Source organism: Arvicanthis niloticus, chromosome 6 (assembly GCF_011762505.2).
Source record: "Arvicanthis niloticus isolate mArvNil1 chromosome 6, mArvNil1.pat.X, whole genome shotgun sequence".
Classification (NCBI taxonomy): Eukaryota; Metazoa; Chordata; class Mammalia; order Rodentia; family Muridae; genus Arvicanthis; species Arvicanthis niloticus.
The window spans coordinates 67762767-67769595 of NC_047663.1; positions in this window are offsets into that span (position 1 = coordinate 67762767).

The following is a 6829-nucleotide window of genomic DNA, read 5'->3' on the forward strand; positions in this document are numbered from 1 at the left end:
ACACACACACACACACACACACACACACACACACACACACGGGGGAGGGGGGTGCAGAGAGAGGAACACATGCATACACCACACACAAAGAGAGTGAGAAGCAGGTGGGACTTGTCATCTGAGCTGAAAAAAGCAAGACCTTTACAACAGGCACGGTGGTACACATCTGTGACTCCCGTACCCAGGAGATACAGGCAGGAGTTTAGGAGTTCAAGGCCAGTCTCTGCTACATAGTGGATTTGAGGCCAACCTGGCCTGCACGAAACCTTGCCTCAAAAAACAAACAACAAAAAAGCAACCCAGAAACTGTTTAACAAAGCCATGTTGTCTGTCTGTGCTTTTTATTTTGTAATCGTGTGTCTATGCGTGTGTCTGGTGTGGGTTTATACACTCAAGTACAAGTGCCCACAGAGGCCAGAAGATGGCATCAGATCTGGAGCTAGGCTTTCCAGCAGCTGTAAAATGGCAGATGTAGCTGCTGGAAACTGAACCGGGGTCCTCTGGAACAGCAGTGCAAATCCTAGCTTCCGAGCCGTCTCTCCAGTCAAACGTCCATTTTTGAAATTCCAACAAAGCATGAATCATTGCTTATATGCAAATATCTGCTTAAACTGTAGCTACTGGCCCTTCAGGGCAAATTTTTTTAACTTTCTGTTTCCTTTGAGAGACAGTCTCAGGACCAGGCTAGCCTTGATTTCAAAATTCTCATGCCTCAGCTTCCTAAGTGCTAAGCCACAGATGTGAGGTCAATTGGCTGTGACATCTGTCACCCCACTGATGACCAGAGTTGACTCAGCTGACCTAGCTGGCCAGGTAGGTGTCCTATTCTCCATGTATGTCCCTTTCCCACACAGATGGAGACCAGTATTTGATCAAGGATATGAACAGCTTCACTCACTTGCTAGACAAACTTTCAAGTGCTGAGCCACCACACCCAACTGTTTGCCATACATACACACATGCATGCATATGTACATACACACATACATGCATACATACATACATACAAACATACAGCTGTTGTTTGGTTGGTTTACAAGACAGGGTTTCTTTGTGTAGCCCTAGCTGTCCTGGAACTCACTACATAGACCAGGCTGGCCTTGAATTCACAGAGATTCCCAAGTGCTGGGATCAAAGGTGTTTGGTGCCACACCTGGCTCTGCTCTTTATAATTTATTATATATTTTAAAATGTATTTGGGTGTGTGCATGTGGAGGTCAGAGGTCAATCTTGGATGTTGTTCCTCAATAGACACATTACTTTCTGAGACAAGATCTCTGAGTCCTGGGGATCAATGATCAGGCCAGGCTGGCTGGCTAGCAAACCCCAAGAATCTACTGATCCCTGCATCTCCTCTGCTGGGATTACCAGTGTGAGCCACCCTGCCAAGCTTCATACGTGGATGCTGAGGCTCAAGCCCAGCATCTTCATTATTGCATGGCAAACACTTTACCCACTAAACCATCTGTTTGTTTTTGAATTACACTAAACTTGTCCAAAGATAGGGCTCTGGCCACAAGAAGCAAGCAGATTGGAGGGTTCCCCTATAGGGTTCCCAGAAGCCAAGATCTAAGTGAGGTTTGGTGAAAGTTGACAGTCTTGGGGTGCAAACAGCGCTTCCTTTCAGACCTAACTTTTCCAAAGAAGGAATGCTGAGTGGTGGCATTCCTCCTGCCTACATGGACATCTTTCCCCGATAGGTGCTGTTTGCTTTGATTAAAATAGCCAGCTTTCCTTTTCCATCCAGACTCACAGTGCCAGGCCTGGAATCTTCCTGCTCTATCCTCATTTATACATTACCCACAGGTCTTTGCACGAAAGAAGATACACAAGGCAAGTGAACACAGACCTCTGCCTTCAGCCAGCTCCAGTGTCTCATTTTGTTTTGTCAGTAAGATGAAATTCACGCCCTCTACAGTTCATTTTGGTTCTCAAAATTAGGAACTAATTTTCAGGGGCTGGGGAATGTAGTTCAGTTGATAGAGTGCTTGTCTAGCATACATGAGGTTCTGGGTTCAAGTCCCAACATTACATCAGATTGGGCATAGTGGTGCACACCTGTAACCCTAGCCTTCTGGAAGTAGAGGCAGGAGGACCAGAAGTTCATAGTCATTCATAGAACATTTGAGGCCAGCCTAAGATACACGAGACTCTGCTTCAAAACAAAAAACAAAGCCAGGCAGTGGTGGCACCTTTAATCCTAGCACTCAGGAGGCAGAAGCAGGTGGATATCTCTGAGTTCAAGGTCACCCTGGTCTATAGAGTGAGTTCCAGGCCAGTCAGGTTATCTAATTCGAGACCTAATCTCAATGCCACTCCCTCCCCCCAAAAGAAAAGAAACTAGGTCAAATTTGAATTGGTCTGCAGCTGTATCCTGGGACCTCAGCCTCCCAACCTCCATTGGTCAAACTGTTTATTTGTGTTTAGATTTTACAGAGATGTGGTCAGGGCCTCAAAGCCCCTCTGTTAAAAACATTCTTCTGTTCCAGCTAAATCTCCCAGACCTCTGCCTGCTGAGGGCTCAGCTGACCTGGAGTCTAAAGGGAGCAGCAATCCAGTTCTGGAGCCCTGGCTCAAGGCTGCTCATGAGAGCTGCATGCTAGAGTTGGCATAGAACTGGGTGATGGCATGCCCTGTGCACGTGGCATGAACTGTGATTGCTGGCTCTGGAAACAGAATAAAGGCTCCTAGGTTCACCAAGAAAACCTTTCTGCTTCTAACAGAGGGTCTGTAGTTAGTCAGACTTTGCTGTGAAACATAGGTGTGAATGCATTGATTTCCAAACATCATGGTCCACTTGGATTTTTTTTTTTTTTGATAGGGTCTCTAACATTAGCTTGCCTTGAACTTTCTTTCTTCTTTTCTTTCTTTCTTTCTTTCTTTCTTTCTTTCTTTCTTTCTTTCTTCTGTTTGTGTGTTTAATTTTTGCTTTTTCAAGACAAGATTTCTCTATGTAGCTTTGGCTGTCCTAGAACTTGCTCTGTAGACCAGGCTGGTCTCAGAACTCACAGAGATCTGTTTGCCTCTGCCTCTTCAGTGCTGAGATTAAAGTCATGAGCCAACACTGCCTGGTTGGCCATACATACTTTCTTCATAGCCAAGGATAACTTTGAACTTCTGATCCTTCTGCCTCTACCTCCCAAGTGCCAGACTATGGGGGTGAGATATCATGCCCAGTTTACATTATGTTAGAAATCAAATCTAGGGCTTCATGCATACTAGGTAAGAACTCTACAACAGATCTGCCTCCTAGGGATTATTTTTAAGATTCTGCTATCCCAGGGGTGGTTGTGAACACACACACAAACAGAAAGAGAAAGAATGAAGTGCTTTTTGGACTTCAAGAAAAGCAAATAAAACAAAAGAAAATAAAAATAAGCACATGCTTTTAATCCCAGAGATTGGGAGGCAGAGGTAGACAGATCTCTGTGAGTTTGAGGCCAGCCTGGTCTACATAGTATGTTCCAGGACAACCAAGGCTATGAAGAGAGACTCAGTCTCAAAAGTCAAAAAAAAAAAAAAAAAAAAAAAAAAAAAAAAAAAAAAAAGAAAGAAAAAAAAAAAGAAAGAAAAGAAAAAGATAAAACAAGGTGACAAGTCACTTTGACTGTCCTGGCAGATCACCTAGCAAGACAAAAGGGGAATGTGTCCATGAACGGGCAAACACTGAAGGAATTCTGGTACAAAGAACAGTTTACTCCAACTTCCCAGACACAGCAGCGATAGAGCCCCAGAAAAATTTATTGCTCAGCTTTGATTCTTCATGATAGAGCAGGGCAAACAGGTGTTATGTCTACAACTCAGTGTCCCAGAGCCAGGAAAGCCAGAGCCACAGAAAAGCGCACACAAACTGAATGCCAGTAGCTGTTTGACCCAGAGCTCCCAGCATTCCTGAGCTCCACTTCCTCATTCATAAAACAGAGAGCCTGCCCCGTACCTGCTGGGCAAAGATGGACTGGGATATGGACCCAGGTCTCCAGTTCCACATTTATAGTAACATCAGTTAATGCTGTGTTATTTTTACCCCTACACAGACTAACATTAGTCCCAGTGCAATGTCCTGTCCAAGTATCTGTTTACACAAGAGGGTCACCTGTGAATATTGCTCATACTTTTGGAGTTCCGTGCCCAGCTTTACCCCTACCATAGTCCCCAACAGAGCTGAGCATTGTACATTGTATAAGTATTGGGGAGAAAGAGCCTCTCCTCCCATACTGAGAGCCAGGTCTAGCCAATATGATATTCCTTCCAGAATCAGGACCTCTTGGGTAACATCTCCATGCAGGAACAGGTAAGACTCTCTCCTGAGTGGTTCTTCTGCTGTTGCTGCTCAGTTGTCCTTGGTCATTGGCTGTTTTCATGGTTTGCTCTCCAGTCTTCTGGTTAATTCTGTGAGTCACTAGATCGCCTGGAAACATATTCCTTTTGGAAATGAGGCTGGCAGAGCTGATTGCTATGCCTCCAACTGTGATGGTTCTTATGGGAAATTAAGATAACTTCTCATGCTGGGATGCCTGTGTTGGGAAGAGGAACTGTGATGCTCAAAGCTGTGAGGTCTCTAGAGGAAATCACCATCATGCACGAGGGGAGAAATCTTCCATAGGTTCCCTGGGGTTCAAGGGGGTTTCCTTGCCCTTTGATGTGGCAGAAAATCCTCTAACTAGTCTTACACAACCTCAAACCAAGCAACAGGAGAAAGCAGGAAACAGGATAAAGCAGGAGGCCAGTAGGGCAAGTTCCTGGTTCAAAGTCATAAACACACGCTATAAAACTGAAAACAAGATTTTCCCTTGATAAATACAAAAATCAAAGGCAAGAAAATGTGGACAGTGCTTGCTTTTTCCTATCCCTGCACCGAGGAAGGTTAACTTAGATTCTGCTTTTTCTTCTTACACTAACAGGAGCCAAGAGAATAGGCTGAGGTGGGTCAGGTAGAAAGACCCAGAGTGACAAGCTTCCATCCCAGAGCTTCCTGGCATGGCTGTGGGTCAAACTTCCCTTTTCCTTCCCTCTTCCACTGGCAAACCATGCTGGTAATGACCAATCCTGACGCCGAGTTACACAATCCCCAGCCAAGTTCAGCCAAGCGCTTCAGTGGACTCTCAAGACCCCTAAGCAGGAGCCTTTGCTCTCTGGTCCACCTGACACCTCTATGATTTAAATGTTTACTGTCCCCCACAGGCTCAGGAATTTAAACATTCGATCCCCAGCTCTTAGCTGTGGTGAGGAAGGTTGTGGAGCCCTGAGGAATGGAAGCAGCTTGCTGGAGGAAGTGGGTCATCAGGGCACCTCTGGAGATTTTACAGCCCAGCCTTACTTCCTGTTCTCTCTCTGATTCCTGGCTGGGAATGAATTGTGACCCACCATTCTTACCTGCTTCTGCTCCTGCCATCACACCTTCTAGCCAGCATGGGATGTACCTCTGTGAATTGTGATGCAGAGTAAAGTCTTCCTCTCTGACGTTGCTTTTGGCAGGCATTTTAACACAGCAATAAGAAAGAAGCAATACAGCTATACTAGGGACCACAGGGCCATTCAGGTGTCTGTCCTGTTAGAAAACACTTTGAAGGACAACAAGACATTCCCAGCAGTGCCAGGCTTAGAAACAGTAAGTACTAGTGCTTGTTGAATGAGTGTGTGGGAAACATATCCCCATGAGAAGGGCCGCGTTCTCTGAGTTCACAGTTGGTAACAACATCGATTTGGCCTTGGAGATGCTGAGCTCAGCATATGTGCACCTGCAAGCATGTATCACAGACAACGTGGGGGATGACCAGGCAGACAGAGTTTCAGGCACCAACGAGAAGTTACGGAATTGAATAATTGAACTATTTAACCGGCAAGCAGCTATCAAGAGCTGTGCACGAGAGTGAATGGAAGGGGCAGAAATCATAGGTCAGAACAGAAAATGTCAACAATAACATTCTATCCACTGAAAACCATTAGAAGCAAGCTCTCTGCCCTGGTGCCAGCCACTCTGAAGAGATTGGTGGCTCCACTCATCCCTCAATGGGAAACATACTTTTTAGAAAAAAAAATATATATTTATTGTTGTTGTTGTTACTGAGACAGGGTTCACTACGTAGCCTGGTTTGGAGAAACCTAACTTGTAAACCAGAATAGCTTTGAAGTCAGAGATTCAGCTGCTGCTACCTCTCAAGTACTAGGATTGAAGGCGTACACACCATCATGCCTAGCTGGGACCACATTTTTTATTTTTTATCATTATTATTATTTGAGATGGGGTCTCATTACAAAGGTCTGACTGTCCTGGAATTCACTATATAGATCAGGCTGCCTGGAACTGACAAGAGAGCCGCTTGTGTCTGCCTCCTGTGTGCTGGGACTAAAGGTGCGCTCCAGCACACCCTGCTAGGACCACATTTTTTTTTTTTTTTAAATTATTGTATGTGTCTTGAGTGTTTTGCCTCCATGAATGCTTGTGTCACCTGTATGTGCCTGAAGGCCAGAAAAGGGCATCAGATCCCCTGGAACTGGGTTACAGACAGTTTGTGAGTTACCCTGTGGGTGCTTGGCGTTGAGCCCAGGTCCCTTGGAAAAGCAGCCAGTGATCAGAATTGATGAGCCATCATCCTTCCAGCCCTTGGAACAAACTTTCAACACAACATTTGACAATGGATTGGCTATTTACTTCAGCTCTCCACAATTAGTTTTTCACTTGGAGTTTTGTCTGGCTTCTTTTTCTTGGCGCATGTGTATACGGTGTGTGCGCGTGTAAGTGTGCACATGCATGTGCGGGCAGAGCCCAGAGGTCCTCAAGCGTTCTCTACACTATTTTTTTTTTAAAGATGTATTTACTTGTTGGGCG